We start from the raw sequence: 13,667 nt of genomic DNA, 5'->3' as shown, positions 1-13,667 counted from the left end.
CTCAATAGACATGAAAAGACGCTCAATGTCACTAATCATCAGAGAGATGCAAATTGAAACCACAATGAGGTACCACCTCACACATGTCAGAGTGTGTCCTCACTAAATCAACAAACAAGTGCTGGAGAGGATGCAGAGAAAAGGGAACCCTCGAGCACTTTGGTGGGAATGCAGACTGGTGTAGTTGCTGGGGGAAGCAGTGCGGAGTTACCTCAATTAAAAATGGAACTACTTTATGACCCAGTGATTCCACTTGGGAATACATTAAAAGAAACACTGATTCAACAGGATGTGTGCACCCCTATGTTCATAGCGCTATTTCCAGTAGCCAAGATCTGGCCGCAGTCCAGGTGCCCATCAGTCAATGAATGGAGAAAAAAGCTGTGGTACGTTTACACAATGGAATACTACTTGGCCATCAAAAAGAGGAGATCTTACCTTTTTTGACAGCATGGATGGACCCAGTAAGAGAAAGACAAATACCATATGATTTCACTTATGTGTGAATGAATAAAATAAACTAACAAACAAAATTGAAACACTCAGAGTACAGACTGACAGCTGTCAGAGTAGAGGGGAGTTGTGGGGCTGGGTGAAAAGGTGAAGGGATTAAGATAAAAAATCTCAGACTGACAACAGCATGGTGATTACCAGAGAAAAAAGGGGTTGGGGAAGTAGAACAGTATAAAGGGGGGATAAATGGCAGTGGAAGGAGATCTCACTTGCGGTTGTGAACACAATACAATATACAGTTGATATGGTAGAGAATTGTACACCTGAACCCTTATAATTTTATTAACCAATGTCACCCCCAATAAACTAGAAAAAGAAAAAAGTCATTGAGATGAAATATGCATATGGATTATTGGTAAAATTAAAGCTAGTTTTTGAAATGTTTAATAGAAAACAAGTGAGTGCAAATGTTAGATAACTCACTATGTGGGAGTTTTAGGACAAGATACGTGTCACTGGCCCAGCAGCCCGGGGGGGGGGGGGTACTGTGTAGACCGCAGCCGTGCCCTCCGGTTCTGCATCGTCCGTGTGGCATTCTTGCAGGAACGACAGGATTGAACTGTGTGACAGAGGCCATGTGGTTGCAAGCCTAACATGTTTACCATCTGACCTATACAGGAAAAAGTGTGTCAGCTCTTGCAATGAACAATCCAACATAAAGATGCCAACAGAACTGGACTTTTTAATACAAAATTTTATAACAGTAATGCATGATCATGATGGAAACTGAGCTGTTATCAGTAGGAATTAGTTTGAAAATATAATGACCAGTTTGAACATACTTATCACTATTTCTATGTCTTCTAGAATACATACAAAATAAATACACCTTCCATGTTACTTGTATAATAAGAGCTGCTATAACTGTTCAATATGTGCATTTGATGTATTTTCCTCTTAAAATTGTCACCTGTGCTTGACAAAGTATTTTAAATCAGTCTAATCAGTTGAAAAAAAATGGAGATAGCAAGGTGAGAAAGAAGGAGATCTCAGCAAAGTTTTAAAAATTATTTTTAAACTACCTTTTTGTTTGTAAATAACTTCAGGGTTGCAGAAAATTTGCAAGAGTAAGGATATTACATGGAACACTCGTATAATCTTTACCTCAATTCTGCTGTTCTTTTTACGGCTTTATTGAGATTTAATCGGCAAAATAGTAAGACGTTTAACGTGTACAAAGTGATTGTTCGATATACACATATATTGTGAAGGGATTCCCCACACCGCATCGAGTTAACACTTCATCTCACACATTTCTCCTTTTCTGTGTGTTTCAGAAAATTTAAGCTCTCTTAACACATTTCAGTGGTACAATGTGATGTTATTCAGCGCAGCAGTTTAACGAGAAAGGAGATGAAGGGAAGAGCGAGGCTGAGTGGGCACCGAGATGCTGTAGGGCTCTGTTCTGGATGATATTGACACTCGGGGGGAAGGAGTACCCAGCATCCTAAGATCCTGAGAGAATTAAATGGGAAAATGTGTATGAAAACCAGTTTGAAATTACTTGACAGTTTTGCCCTGGGACCACTGCTTGTGTTTTCTCCGCACATTCTAGCTCATTGTAGGGAGAGTCACGCAGAAAGTAATTCAGATTTAGATGTAAGTCCCTTATATTCTTAGCAAGTCCTTGATGGGTTCCCCTCTGGCAGCTGCGAAAGGGCCTCTATTAAGACGACAGGATTGACCTTGGCGGACAGCTCTGTCCTTCGGGGCAGTCTTGGAGGAGGAATGATCACCCAGTCTTCCTCACTGACTTATAGCTTCTTCTAACTCAGTGGTTCTTAACCCTAACTGCACATTAAAATTACCTACAGGTCTTAAAAAAAACAAAAACAAAACGGATGCCTGGTCCTATCCCAGACCTGACTGAATTAGTCTGGGGAGGGACCTGGGCACTGGGGCTGTTTACAAGCACCAGTGGTGATTCTGAAGGGCAGTCAGTACGAGAACCGCTGCTGACGTTGCAATGATAAGATTGTCCACCAGATGGAGACAAAGCACTTCTTGAAAAGGCTCCGCGAACCAAACCCCATTCTCTGACTTCATGGCTGCAGCAACTCCAATTTATGTAATGTAACAAGCAGGGCAAACATGTGGGAAGACAGGTAGAATTATCTTTGGTACTGTTGCTTGCCAACCAAAGATATTATTGTCACCACTGGAGAAAATTCCAGGAACTAATTTAAAAAATAACATGCAGCTAAAAATATACCCTGTTCACCCAATTACCTGAACTAGCATCTAGAAATATTTGTAATCCTTTTCCTAACCTGCTTTGACAAAATAGACCGTATAAAAAAGGATGGTATTATTGTTCATGGAGAGTGGAAGATTTTGACGTAAGATCACTCCAAGAATTGTGCAAATAGAAATCAACATGGGCATGACTAAATTATCTTAAGATATGCTCACAGGATTTTGGGAAATAGGCAGATGTAATAGTGTAACTTACATTTATTCCTAACTCTGAAGTACTTGATTGGCAGCTCCCGACTTCCCTTGCTCCCGTTGCCTAGCTGTCACAGAAGCTCTAAAAGCTTGATCTCTGCCCCCTTGCAGCTACTGTAGGTCAGTGAGATTAGGTAACAACTGCTGGGGAGGGCTCCCCTTCCAGGATGAGATGACAAAAACTTCTTTCTTTCCTTTTCCTCAACCCTGTTTCCTCATCTTCTTGGGGGCATGAAACTTGGAGGTGGAGCAACCATCCCTGTCCATGAGATGACAAGTGTGAGGACGAAGCTGGTATAACTAAGGAAGGCAGAGAGGACAAGCAGGAAAGCCTGGGGCCGGATGCGTCCCCCTAGGCAGCGTCTCCCTAGGCAGCTACTGTGCTCGTCAAGGACTGCCTATGTCTTACTACTAGTTATGGGGTGGGGGGGGAAGCTTCCTGCAATTGGGAGATATATTTATTCCTAGTTTGTCTATCACGGAAAAGTTATTATATTGGCATATAGACATAAATATATATACCATATTGACCTTAGGCCTTATCTTTTTTAGTTTTTATAATTTTTTAACCTTTCTAGTTAAAGAAGCTCTGTGGGCTTTCGACAAAACTACGAACTTAGAAGCTTGACTTCCTTTTTTGGTTGTTATTTCTTTTTTTAAGTATATTTTATTATGTTATTACAGTTATACCAGTTTCCCCCTTCTTCTCCCTCTGCTTGGTACCCCCTTTCCATACAGCAATCCCCCCCTTAGTTCATGTCATGGGTCATGTATGTAAGTTCTTTGGCTTCTCCATTTCCTATACCATTCTTAACATCCCCCTGTCTATTTTGTACCTACCAATTATGCTTTTTAATCCCTGTACCTTTCCCCCCATTCTCCCCTTCTCCCTCTCAGCTGATAAACCTCCAAATGATCTCCATACCTATGATTCTGTTCCTGTTCTCGTTGTTTACTTAACTCGTTTTTTTATTTTTTAAGATTCAGTTGTTGATAGTTGTGAATTTGTTCTCTTTTTAATGCTCATAGTTTTGACCTTCTTTTTGTTAAATAAATCCTTTTAACATTTCATGTAATAATGGCTTGGTGATGATGAACTCCTTTAGCTTTACCTTTTCTGGGAAGCGCTTTATCTGCCCTTCCATTCTAAATGATAGCTTTGCTGGATAGAGGAATCTAGGTTGTAGGTCCTTGCTTTTTATCACTTTCGATACCTCTTGCCAGTCCCTTCTAACCTGCCAAGTTTCTTTTGAGAATCAGCTGACAGTCTAATGGGAACACTTTTGTAGGTAACTCTCTGCTTTTCTCTTGCTGCTTTCAAGATTCTCTCTTTAACCTTTGGCATTTTATGATGTGCCTTGGTGTGTCCTCCTTGGGTCCAACTTCTTTGGGACTCTGCTTCCTGGACTTGTATGTCTATTTCCTTTGTCAAATTAGGCAAGTTTTCTTTCATTATTTTTTCAAATAAGTTTTCAATTTCTTGTTGATCTTATTCTTCTTCTGGCATCCCTATGATTCAAATGTGTTGGCATATTTGGAGATATTGGAGAGTCTTCTTATACTGCCCTGGTTGTTTTGAATTCTTGTTTCTTCTTTTTGGTCTGGTTATTGTTCATTTCTTCCTCATGTTCCAAATTGTTGGTTTGAATCCCAGCTTCCTTCCCTTCACTGTCGGTTCCCTGTGGATTTTTCTTTATGTCACTTACTGTAACCTTCACTTCTTCCTTTATGCGGTTGCCGTACTCAGTGAGTTCTCTGAGCATCCTGATCACCAGTGTCTTGAACTCTGCACATGCTAGGTTGGTTATCTCCATTTTCTTTAGTTATTTTTCTGGGGTTTTGTTTTGTTCTATCATTTGGGCCATATTTCTTTGTCTCATCAATGGCAGCCTACCTTTGTTTGTCTCTGTGTAGAAACAAACACAGGTAGAGCTGCTTTGACTTGCTGTAAAAGGCACCTGTAAATTGTGTGGGGTGGAGAGTTGGGTATCCTCCAGGGTGGGGCAACCCCCTTCACTGCTTTGTGGCTCTGGGTGGGGGGAGGGCTTAGAGAGAGGGCTGTGCCACTGCCTGGCTTCCTGAAGTTTGCCTGGTACTTGTCCCATTTCCAGTCAGTTCACCCACTCCTGTGTGTGACTGGTGCCCTTCCAGCTGTTGCCCTGGTGTTGAATCCCAGAGTGGGTGGGTTTCCATGTATTAAGGCTGTGCGGGCCCTTTAAGTGAAGTTTCCTAAAAATCCAGTAGTTTCTTCATTCGCCCCAATACAGACTGGTTTTTACAACCAGAAGTCATGGGGATTTATCTTCCCCGCACTGGAAGCCTGGGCTGTGTGGTCCGGCCTGAGGCTTGGATCGCTGGCTCCCAAGGCATCCCTCCGATTTTTCTCCACCACACCACCCGTGAGACCGCCCGTGCCTGTTCCCCCGCCACCGCCACCTCTCTGTGCCACACCGCGTCTCCTCGTCTCTCTGCCCTCCCTCTGTGCCTCTGCCCTCCTACCTGCCTGGAAGGCTGTGGCTTCTGAAATCCTTGATCGTCAGACTTCCATACAGTTCGATTTTCTGACAGCTCTGGGTGTTACTGGTTTTGAAGTTTAGTTGTAATTCTTTCTGTGGTTGTGTGAGGAGGTGAAGTGTGTCTACCTACACCTCCATCTGACCAGAAGTTGCTTGTTATTTCTAAACAGCATATATTAAGTGTGTACTTGTAAACACCAATCTACTACTCATTCTTGCCCTAACCACATTTCCCAAGTCAAAGTACATAATTTAACAAGGCACATGGTTATAAGGTGACTATTTTCAACAGAGCGGTGCCAGACAAGCCAGACGCCCTGCCGCCCTCCCTGACACGGCCTGTGATTTCTCCCGGGGACCCACCAGGTCAGAGCACACAGACCCGCCAGGGCCAGACACACAGGTAACTGAATAGAAACAACAAGCCAAACAGCAACCGACACAGTGTTTGTAACAACACTGGCCTAATTGTGTCGTAAAGAACCGGGAAAGGGTGCAATTCCTGCATGTTGATTAGGCAGAGCAGCAATTTGATGACCAGGGCAGTCAGAATAATTCCTATTCCACGGCCCAGTGAGAGGATTGGATGGAAGAGGGTTTCACAGACTTCAGGGGCCGTTCCAAGAACTCAGGTGGGCTGAGTTGATAACATGTGGGGAACGATACGGCGGGCACAGGATGTCTCCTCGGAAAGGTCACGAAGCCCAGGTGGGCCCTCCCTTGAGCACAGCGTAGAAATGCGCCTCCGCGAGGCTGTTACACGCGGGCTCTGCGAGCAGCCCGGGGACAGTGATGCTGGGCGTCTGGAAGGCAAAGGCAGGAGGCAGTCAGTCCCCTGAAGTGCCGAACTGCGCGAGGGCTGCTGCGCCTGCTCCTCCCGCCTCCCCGCCGTTCGACACAGGCTGGTAACTCTCCCGGCTTCATCTCCAAGCCTGATCTCTGCGTTTCAGACTCATTTCCAGCTGCCTCCGGGCTCTCTGTTTTCACAGTCGTTTCAAACTTCCCACTTCTAAAAAGGAGCTCATTGAAGTCTCTTTTCTTCCTGCACATTCACTTTCTCATTCTGTACTTTTTGGCAACTATGTGTCTACTTTATTTATTCAGCTTTATTAAGGTGTAATTGACCAAATCATAAGCTGTTTAAAGTGTGCAGCGTGATGGTTTGATAAACTTGGACATTATGAAAGGATTCCTCCTGGCAGGTTAATTGACACGTCTGTCACCTCACGCGTTTAATTTGTGTGTGTGAGAACCTTTAAGTTCTATTTTCTTAGCAATTTTCAGTGCAGTGTTATCCAGTATAGTCATTAGAGATCTTTGTTTATCTTGTAACCTCAGGTTTGTACACTTTTCCAGCTTCTCCCTGTTTCTCCTACCCCCTCACCCCCCAACCACCAGCAACCACTTTTCTATTTTCTCTTTGTCTCTGGGAGTTCAACCGCTTATAGGTCCCACATATCTGTGATACCATGCGGTACCTGGCATTTCTCTTTCTCTCTGACAGCTGTTTATTGGTGCTGACTCTGTGCGTCTCACTGCGCTGGTGACGGGGTGTGCAAACCCAGGCGTGGTTCTCCCCGCTGCGTGTCCGGCGGGGGTGGGGGGGAACCGCCACTCACCAAGCAGGCACACACAGAGCCACGTGTTTCAGTCTGGGATGATGAAGAACGGACACGGGGTGCTGTCTGAGAATCAACAGGGAACTTTGTGTCTAATGAGGCAGAACATTGCCCACCTGGTCACCCAACTTGGAAAAATGAATGTCACCTTTTCCTTTCCCTCCCGTGTCATTGAACGGAACTGAAGTTGTGGCACCTCGAGCTGCCTTTGAGATGTTGATTTTAGGCTGTTTATTAAGAAACAAGACTGAGAAAGGACATTTCATCCTCCCTCTTCCTACCTAAGAGATTCAGATGAGAAGTCCCACCCTAGGAAGGAAATCTTAGCATGTTCACCTTAACCTAATTTGAATTCCATATGATAAACGAGAGGGCTTCAGACAGCGGTCTGTTAGCTAGGTGGCCCCTGTGTCCCATTGCTTCTGAGTTGCTGGCAAGGATTTGCCTGTGCTGTGTCTTCCGCTCTCCCTCAAGTACCTGTAAATCGCCCACTCTCACTTCTGGAGTCTAGGATGCCCTCCCCACCCCTACTTTTCTCCTTTGTCCAACATGTCCTATCGACCCCATGTTGCCTCACTGTCTTTGGAATTTTTATGCCTATGTGAACTCCCCGTGTGCATGCATTAAAATTTGGTTCTCTCTCCAATCAATATCTGTGAAGTTGATCATTAGCTCAGCTAGAAGCCCTTCGATGGTGAGAGGAAAAGTATTCCTTTTTTTTTTTTAGCTCCCGTACTGTTTATATACAACCAACCCCCGCGTCGTGCCTATGTGACTCCTAACTAGTTCTCAGGCTCAGGTCCTCTTTCCGTTCCTCAGTTCTCTAGCTGAGACTGTCTTCCTCTTCAGTGTGGACCCTGCGTCACCCTGTGAGGCCAGGATTTTCCCACTTTCCCCTGCCCTTCACTCCTCCCTGCCTCCCTCTCCCCGCTGCCTCCAGACAGCTTCACCCAAAACCTGTGTCTGACCATGTTTCTTTCCAGCCTGAAGCTTTTCTACTGGTTTTCCATTTTATATTATAAAATTAGCTCAGATTTTTAGCCTCATGTCACTTTTTTATTCCTCTTGAGTTTACACTTGAGCGACACTGTGCTACTCACAGTCCCTTGAGCGCGTCATGGCGTCTCAAGCCTCCAAGACTTCGATCGTGCTGTCTTGCCCCCGTGGTTCCACCTTACCCTCCATCCTCGTCAGACCTCCAATTTGCTTCTGTCTCGCGTGCCCCTCCTGTGTTCACAGTGGTTCACGCTTATTTACCCTCATTGCAGCACTTGTGTACTGCATTCTATTTGCACATTTCACACTCGCCTCCCTTTCCAGAACGTGGGCCCGTCCAAGAGGGGGCCTTCCTCCACTGTCTCCTACGTCTAGCAGTGTGCTTGGCAAATGCAATTTGTAATGGATCTCGTTATGAAATGGAGCCAGGGGTGAGCTATATTAGTTTACCTGGGAAGAAATGTAACTCGATGCCAAATCAAAGACGCAATTTATGATTTATTGTTTGATTGTCCAACTGGCCTCAAAAGTCAACAGCGCAGATGCTATAATGTAACTCCATCACACATACATGTATTCTCATCAACCCCAAATGGACACATGTGTTCGATCCACTGAATTGAGAACACGTGCAGGACATTGTTTTTAAGGTAAAACTCACCAATTACGCCATCCGCTTTCCAAGCGAAAGCCCGCATTTGATCCCACTGGGTGGTCAGAATCGTGCGGTTTTCTAATAGCTGCTGGACCCCAACTCCATCTATAATAGCACGTTAGGGAGGAGGGTGTATGGGCTTATCATTCAAACTAGGAGTTAAAGAGTAGTTTCCTGACAGTGAGAGGAAGCAGAGTTTGCTACCCCAAAGTGTGTCTTTTGGGCCACTGATTATTTTAAGCTGGTTATTTTTAAGAAACAAAGGACTCAGAAAAGAACCCTTAACCTTCCCCCTAAAATTTTCCTTAGCTTCAGATGGAATATAAGCCTTAACTGCTCAGCCTGCCCTGGGGTCTCATACCCTTATGGACCCCCGTGTGTACATATGTAATAATTTGCTCAATTTCTCCTGTTAATGTCTCATGTTACTTTGATTATTGGCCAAGCCAGAAACAGTTAGAAGGGTAGAGGGACAATTGATTTTTTCATCCCCCACAATAGCAATACACTGAAACCCTAGGTACTGGAAGGGAATCCAAGTTTTGCCACCTTGAAGCTGCCTTTTGAGATATTTATTTTAAGCTGTTTATTAAGATACAAGATTCAGAAAAAACCTTTGACACTCCCTCCTTTCCTACCCAAGAGATTCAGACAGAAAATCTGCTTCAGGAAGGAAAGCTCAGGATGCTTGACTTTGCCTGACTTGAATTAAGTGTGGTAAATAAGAAGGCTGCGTTCGGGCAGGGATCTGTGAGCTAAAAACCCCTGTGTCTCGTTGTTTCCGAGTCACCAAACAAGAGTCTGCCTGCCCTGTGTGTTCTGCTCTTCCTCAACTACGTGTCAACTTCGCATTTTCGCTTCTGAAACTTAAGGCTCTGTTGCCTCCCTTCTCTCCTTTGTCCAAAATGACACATACACCCAACACTGCCTCGCTGTCTTTGGAATTTTTATGCTTATGTGAATTCCCCATGTGCATGTATTACACATTTTATTTTCTATTATGGATCTGTCTCTTAATTGATTATTAGCACAGCTCAGAGAACTTCAGAGGTGGGAGGAAAAGTGATAATTTTCTAGCCCCCATATGCTGCAGCAACTTCTAAGATGGAAGATTTATGGACCTTACTGTTTGGACGGCTGGACAAGCTGTATTTCAGACATACTAATACTAAATTTTGTTGTTGTTGTTGTTTTAAATCTGACATTCAGATTTAATGGGTGTCAGGTGGTTTATGTGGCAACTCTACATGGACGCAGCTTGAAAAAACATACCCCAAATTAGGGGCTGATTGGCGTGGGGGCAATAACCAGATACTCGGAGCTCCTCCTGGAAATGCCATTTGCATTATGCCTCAGATTTTTGGGAAAGAGGCCTATGGGACATCCAAAGTGCAAATGGGGACTTTTTCCAGGTTTCCTGGTAGGTGGAAGATGATGCAGTCTTTGGAGGGAATGTCAGTCAACCGCACGTTTTAAAGTAGGTGGACAGAACTCTGCCTTATGCAGAAGCCAGGGAAAACTTGTGCATGTGGCGTTTCGTGGGGTTGGGTGGATTAGTTCCTGACTGAACTCCAGGGTTTGATGAATAATAATATATGGCTTATGACAATGGATTGACCAACCAGGTTTTTGTGTAATGTATCAGTCAATCTAGACGGAAACACCTTTTTTTTTTTTTTTTAAGTCTTACAAAAAGCAGGGGCAGAACGGGTGGGGTCGCTCTAAATGAACAGTGTTAGGTGCAGTGAAACCAGCTTAGAACCCTCTGGAAACATCCAACCGCAGAAACGGGGGCGCGGGTGGGAGGTGGGAGAGGACCGGCACTGGGCGAGCAGGTCACACCAGGAGAACGGCAGTGCGGGGTCCCTGCCTGCGTCGGGAACAGGGAACAGCAGGCGCGAGGCGGGCCGCTTCCCGGACGTGGGAGCTGAGAGTCCCCGCAGGCCGCCCAGCTGTCTACCATTCCAGGTGCTGCTCAGAGGATGTGAGAGGTCCTGGGAGCGTCCGCTGCCCAACGCTGGGTTTTCAAGAGCTTCCTCCTTCCTGCCTTGTGTCAGTTACACTGAACAGGGCAGGGATTTTCCTGCCCTGTGTGCTCCCCTCTTCCTCAACCACCAGTAAATCACCCATTGCCCCTTCCTACATCTAAAACCTCATTCCTCCCCCACCTTCTCCTGTGTCCAAAAATGCCTTATATACTAATGTCTACGTCTAAGGCAGTGAGGCAACACGGGGTATGTGAGATACCGTTCACATACCGTTAGGAATGCCTACGCGAGTTCCCCAAGTGCACGTACTAAACTTTTATTTTCTTTTGTTAATCTGTCAGTTTGATAGAATGAATGTTTGAAGGTATGAATGTATCTTTTTAGGCCCCACATGTCACTAAGAGTCTGAGTTCTCATAAGCCTCTCTGTCCTGAACAAACCAGGATAGTTACTCACCCTACCGGGAAGGAACAAGACAAATCCCTGAGAACGAGACAGCCTCAGTGAACTCTGGAGCTAGATGCTGGGATTGGGTGAGGAAGTCCAGGGAGGGGGTTGGTCCCCGGAGTAACAAAGTAGAGCCCTTTGATTGTAGGGGAAAGCCAGAGGTTGGAGAGGTCGTTGAGGCCACTTTGGATAACCAATAAGCAAACTGTTCATGAGGCAAAATAGAAAGAAGTTAGGGAGAACCCCTGACAAGTGGAATACAGAGGTAGAAGTGGACATCACAGGCCACTAAGCCTCTCAGTCCTCTCACCAGAGCCCCCACCTCCACACGTGATGAAGGGGAAATAGTTTATGGCAGGAAACGCCTGCAGTGGTCACAGAAGGAAGCCAACAACAACAAGGACTAGCTAAAACCAGATCAATCCAAGATGGAAGGAACACTGACCAGAGAGCAACACCAAAGCTCACTGTACCATCATTGTAATGAAAACTGACACCCCAAGTAAAAGGAGGGCTGTATACCCAACGTCGCCTCACTGGCTTAGTAAGGCGGGGGATGAACCCCATGACACTTTTTGAATGGACCATATTAGGCACAAGCCCCTACTCCCAACCAGAAGGCAGAGTCAGAAGTGGCACCACAAAGTCCGGAAACAAGCCACCCCGGGAAACACACAGAATCCCCAGCATTGACTGGTCATGCACACAGACTCACTTGTGAGTTCTCCTGTGTCCACTCGGACATGTACCGTTGCTTCTTTGACCATGGGGCATCCTTTCCTCCTTGTCTCTACCTGAATAAAACTTGCTTTCGCTCTCACTTGGAGTCTCGCTTCGTCTCGTTTTGAATTCTTTCCTGCGCTAGTCAAGCACCTGGAGGTCCTGGACTGAGCCGTGGCAGGGCCAGCCCCCAGCACGGAACTGGTCCGGTGAGGTTCAAATGCCTCAGAAACACAGGAACAAAGAAAATGTACTCCTCACCCTAAACTGAAGAAGGGGCCAGCCTCAGACAAAGTCCCTTTTGGGGCCTGAGGGCAGAGGAAATAAAGTGGCTTTCTAGGGAACTTGCCTGAAGAGCAGAAGTCATTGAAATCACATGGAGTGTTCATTCAACAGTTTCCTGGACCTCACCCCAAATTTACCAAACTTCATTATTAGGGGTAAAAATTGGGAATCTGTTCTTTTAATAAGCATCTTGGAAGATTGTAATGTGAAGTGACGTTCGGGGATCATTTGCTCTGGGGCAGTGATGTTCAAACATTTTTGATCACTCACCTCTAGCAGTGAAAAAACATGTTAAACATATATCCCCAAAGATGTATTTATTTATAAAGTTCTCACTCTATCACTTCAACTCATCTTTTAAGTCACATCTTGAGAAATGGCTGCATGGGCTTGGTTTATGTTTTTAATGTACCTTGGATCTTTCTTTTCAGAACACACTTCAGTCTCCTGGACTTGAGTTTTATAAGGGCAAAGGACTATGTCTATTTCACACACCTTTATACTCACAGCAGCACAGTGCTTGGCCCATAGTTGGTGTTCAATAAAATACTGGCCTGATTTGAATTTGGGATGACCCCTTAAAAGAGAGGTAACTTGTCTGTGGAACAGTGCTGGTTAATGCTAATATTGGATGTCCAAACTGCTTCATGTTTCCATGGAAACATTACCAGTAGTTCATGCAGGTACCTCCACCTGTCAGTGCCAGGTACCCAAAGAGAGTTTAAAATCCCATTTCCTGGCTTCCAGCTGTTTTTCTCTGGCAGTGGCAGAACTCCTGCAGCCGAGAAAGGACCGTCCATTGGAAGGGCAGCAGGAGACAGCAGTAAGAGGCTCTCAATCCAGACAAGTAAGAACAAAGGGAGTGGGACAGCTTCGTTCTCCAAACTATTCCTCCCCTCAGGGGGCATGACTCAGTGGGGAAGCCTCCTAGACAAGGAGGCCAGAGAACACATCCACTTCCCTCTCTTGGGGACCTTACTGCTGAGTTCCAGTGATTGCTAACATCAGTGATGCCATCACCACTTAATAACACGTTTGAAAATAGGGATTGCCGGCTTTGGAAAAATCTCTTCAATTCCTTTATCCACGATTGGTGGGAAAGATCAACACCAAAATGAAGACTGAAAGACAAGGAGCACTTTCATGGTTCCGTAACTGCCTCCAGGCCTGGGGGTACAGATGCTGCGCACACTCTAGATAAACTGCAAAATTGTGAAACATTGTAGCTGGGGAGATCTACGAGATTCTGACCTTCAATCTGCATCATCGCTGAGGGAGGTGCTGTAAAATGACCCAAACGAATTTGCTTCTGTACAACCATTAGGTTCTTTTGGGCGCGTGTGCGTAGTTCTGCAGACTAGAAGCTGCTGAGCGCTGGTTGTATGCTCCTACTCACAACGAGATTATGAGGAGAGCCAGTTTTAGACCAAGTCTTGCCACAAATACTCACATTTAGTAGCAAGCAGACCCCCAAATAAGC

This window comes from Desmodus rotundus, chromosome 4 (assembly GCF_022682495.2).
Source record: "Desmodus rotundus isolate HL8 chromosome 4, HLdesRot8A.1, whole genome shotgun sequence".
NCBI classification, from domain to species: domain Eukaryota; kingdom Metazoa; phylum Chordata; class Mammalia; order Chiroptera; family Phyllostomidae; genus Desmodus; species Desmodus rotundus.
Note: the sequence above shows the minus strand (reverse complement) of the source record.